This window comes from Suncus etruscus, chromosome 14, assembly GCF_024139225.1.
Source record: "Suncus etruscus isolate mSunEtr1 chromosome 14, mSunEtr1.pri.cur, whole genome shotgun sequence".
Taxonomy (NCBI): domain Eukaryota; kingdom Metazoa; phylum Chordata; class Mammalia; order Eulipotyphla; family Soricidae; genus Suncus; species Suncus etruscus.
The window spans coordinates 13,163,478-13,168,034 of record NC_064861.1 but is presented as its reverse complement, the minus strand read 5'-3'; positions in this window follow the sequence as shown (position 1 = coordinate 13,168,034).

Here is a 4,557-nt window from a genome sequence, read left to right as displayed (position 1 = left end):
GTGGGATATTAAGTGGAGTTAGATACTTATCAAGCCAAAGACCCTTAAGAATGCAACATAACAGTAAAGATATCAAGTTATACATGGTGCACTGAACAAGAGTTATAATGAAGGGAAAATTTCAAGCTTAATTAACACAGATCAAACTATAGAAGCTTTGCCACAAATCTGTTATTCACATTTTATTCTTTATTTCATGACATGTATACATTTTAATTAAGCAAGCATTCAATTACCTGGCTGATAATTTAGAAATAGAAAGTAGATAAAAATAAAATTATATTTAAAGAAATTAAGATGCATTTGTAATTAAAGCAATTCTTATTTCTTTTCACTATTTAATAAGTCTAGAATCTTATTTTTATTTGGTCAGAGAGGTAGTGGAGAAAAAATGTAAATTACACATTCTGTGTAAAAACAGACAATTTAGACACAATATGAAGCTTATCACAAAGAACGGTGAGTTCAGTTAGAGAAATAACTAGACTGACAACTATCATGACAATGGTAGTGAGAGAGAGAAGTAGAATGCCTGTCTGGAAGATAAGTAGGGCTTGGGGGATGAGGGGAATAGGGAGTGTTGGTGGTGGGAATATTGCACTGGTGAAGGGGGTGTCTTTTCTTATAACTGAAACCCACTACACACATGTTTGAATCATGGTACTTAAATAAAGATATAATTTTTAAAAACTTAGACAATTTAAGCATCATAATAATGTAAAAATAAAAAACAGTAACTTAGACCTTCTGATGGTTTGTTTTCATTCCAGTGGAATGAAAGGATTTTTAAAAAATTGAAAAAAAATCAGTGTAGAAAGTAGAGAAAGGAAGCAAATAATGTAAGAATATGTTGACAGTGAAAGAAATGAGCTTTATTCAACCACAGGATTTGGGAAAAATAAACCATATTCCTAAAAGATATCAGAGTCCAAGTTAGTGGAGCCAGAAGTTGAAAGTAGACGGGCACTGTGCTTTGGCATCAGATGCCTTGCTAAACTGAAGCTGGCAAGCAGTCTTCAGACAGGCACACTGCCTGAGACGGGGTGAGTGTCTAAGAAGCCAGTGCTCAGGAGGACGATTCGAATTGAAATAAACAATCATATAACTAATACATCTGTTTTGTGTTGAGGATAATTAATATCTATTTTCATAGTAACTTTTCAGTATATAATAATAAATCATGTGAACTATAATCAGCATAGTGTGTTTGAGAGAAATACACAAAACTGGTTGATCATGACTATATCTTTGCATTCCTTTTGGTCGGCACACTCAATATTGCTCAGGGTTTACTCCTGGCTCTATGTGCCAGGATGGGTCACTCTTGGGACCATATGGGATGAGAAGAATTGAACCCAAGCTGAACATGTTCATAACAATTACCCTCTCCCCCTTATACTATTATCCCTCCACACTAGACATTTACCCCAATGTCACTCATCCATTTCCCTTATCCTCAAGCCTAGGGTAGTCAAGTTTTTTTTTTCTTAGACATCTAAATTCCACTAAATCATCTGTCTTATTTGAAAGGTATTAATTATAAGCCTATCATGTGGTTCACACAGTGAATAATTATAGATTGCAATCATATATAGTCATAGAAAATGAAGCAAAAATTACTCCTCTCTATTATCCTGATTTTGAACTGGAAATTCTTGACTACAAAGTACAGAAGTTACTCGAGTCAGGATGCTCTGGAGGGAAGAATCTAAGCATGATTTGTCTAGGGTGCAGCCATCCATTAGGATCCATGGGAAGTTATAAAACGAGAGACTTCTAAACCCTACACAGTCCCAGTAGGAAGGAAGCAGGGTCCATATTCCGACTTGACCTTAATTTAATCTAAATTCTTAGCATTTTTTCTGAATAAAACATACTGAGTATATCTTCTTCATGCCTTTGAATTCATCTCATCTCATTTTTTCATTCCTGTCTAATTTCCAACTATGCTTAAGTATAGAATAAGCAGATTATAAGATTTTGTCTGAACTCAGTAATGGTACATACTGCCCCTTAAATATTTTGCAATCATTTCTTATACTATGTTTTAGTTTGTCACTTAAATGAAAGCTTCTGCTTTGTAATAGATAAAGCACTTATATGTATTGTAGTCTAAGCACACTATGTTATGTTGTGTTAGAATTATGTAAATATTGTAAAAATGTAAATTTCCTTTCTATAAAATGGACCTGCCTTAATAGCCTAAATTCTACAAAGCCAAATTTATCCTTCTCAAGACATGCCATTTAACTATCAATATAATTACATTTACAAAACAGAAATTAAATTTTAATCAGAAATTTTAAATAACAACAGATTGGAGTCAAATTTGTAGACCAAGGAAAATTGTGCTCATAAAATAAAAAAAAATTGAATGCAAGTAAGGTTTTCACATTTCTATTAGTGAAAAAGATACAAATTCTTACATAGCAAGTATGCAAGCAAAAAACGTATTTTTACAAAATAATAAAATATTATTAAACAAAAGCCTAAAAACTCAGTTGTGTTCACCATTGGAACTTATCTTTATAAAGTACAGATCCTGAGTTCTATCGAGTTCTTTCAATTATTTTATGATCACTTTTGTAATTTTTATTTTTGCCCATAGCACAAGCAGTAAACACAGATCTATAAAATGTTGACCTAGGGATTTTAAAGTTATTTTTCTTTTCAGTAAAATTATTTTTAATCTAGCAAAGGAATATTTATACCAGCTTTTAGAACATTATTGTTTAATATGCATTTTACTATCTAGCATAAATCCATGAGATTCAACACTCAATGCGATTTTTTAGGGTAGGATGCAATATTGCTCTGTAAAGTATAATGGTTATAATCATTATCTGTTTCTTCTTATTTGAACAAAGAAAAGAAATGTATTGCCACCTATAGTCATTGCAGCTCTATTTACAATCGCCAGACTCTGGAAAGAACCAAGATTCCCTTCAACAGATGAATGGCTAAAGAAACGGTGGTACATATACACAATGGAAGATTATGCAGCAGTAGGAGAGATGAAGTCATGAAATTTTCTTATCCATGGATTTACATGGAATCTATTATGCTAATGAAATAAGTCAGACGGAGAGAGATAGATGCAGAATAGTCTCATTCATCCATGAGTTTTAAGGGAAAAAAAGACATTCTTGCAATAATTTTCAGAAACAAAAAAGAGAGGGCTAGAAGTTCCAGCCCACTACATGAAGCTCACCACAAAGAGTGGTAAATGCAGTTAGAGAAATAATTACATTGAGAACTATCATAACAATGTGAATGAATGAGGGAAGTAGAAAGCCTGTCTAGAGCACAGGCAGGGGTGGGGTGGGGAGGAGGGAGATTAGGGACATTGGTGATGGAAATGTTGCCCTGGTGAAGGGGGTGTTCTTTACTGACTGAAACTCAACTACAAACATGTTTGTAAGCAAGGTGTTTGAATACAGATATTAAAAAAGAAATCTTTGTACTAGAAAAAGAAAATGTGTTGCAACATTCTTATGTACAAAATTATTACATTCTGGTAATTACATTTATTCAAATTTATGAAAAAATAAACTAAAATAAAACTCTAAAATTTGTATTTAAGTGTGAACTACATATTAAACTTATATAGTAAAGGAGTCTTTTAAAAGAATTAATAGAGTCTCTTTATATACATTAAATTATAACAAATCATGTCTTAACTACAAATGCATATATAGTCTTTGTTTTAGCTAAGTATTCTACTGTATCAGCAAAAACCATAACTTACAAGCACATAAAATAGTGAATATAAAATTTATCACAACTACAGAAATGTAATTGCTTTCTCCTTTAAGGAATAACACTGAGAGTGAGTAAAGTCCTTCCTTGCATACTGCTGATCCTGGTTTGATCTGGGGTATCACACAGAGTCTCCAGTACATTGCTAGGAGTGATCCCTGATCTCAGAGCCAGGAATACACCCTGAGCATTGTCAAGTGTGGTACAAACCTTCAACGGACCCTCCTCAGTTGACTGCATAATTAGTTTGTTCAATTTGTACAATGTTCATGAAGGCAACCGAGAAAAACACATTATACTTTGATTATTTGTTTTTCCCTTGCTAATCCTTTATCATATATTAGGTCTATCCCAACAACTCAGTGTTTCTTTTTATCTCACCTTGTTAGAAACAAATGGGGCACTGTAAGCAATCAATTTATCAATTTATAAATGAGAGAATATTTTTGAAATATTTCTATTTTGGGTCATTAAACTTATGTACTAAAAAAAAGTGAGCATGAAAAGAGGTTGCTTTAAGGAACAATGACAGGAATTGGGGAAGGAGCTTGAAGGGTGAGAAAGGGTAGTTTGCTAAGGCAAGCTCAGCATCACATGTTGCCCTGAGCACTGTCAGGTGTGTTCTGAAAAGGGGAAGGAGAAAAAAATGTGCATAGGCCATCTTACTGAGAGAAAAATGGTCCTGTTCCTTCTCCAAGCTTCAAAAGAAAATAATGACCACTGATACTTTCTGGCTAATACCTCTGGTGGCACTCTCAGAAAGGGGGGGGGGCATATTCCCCTTTTTGCATGAACTGC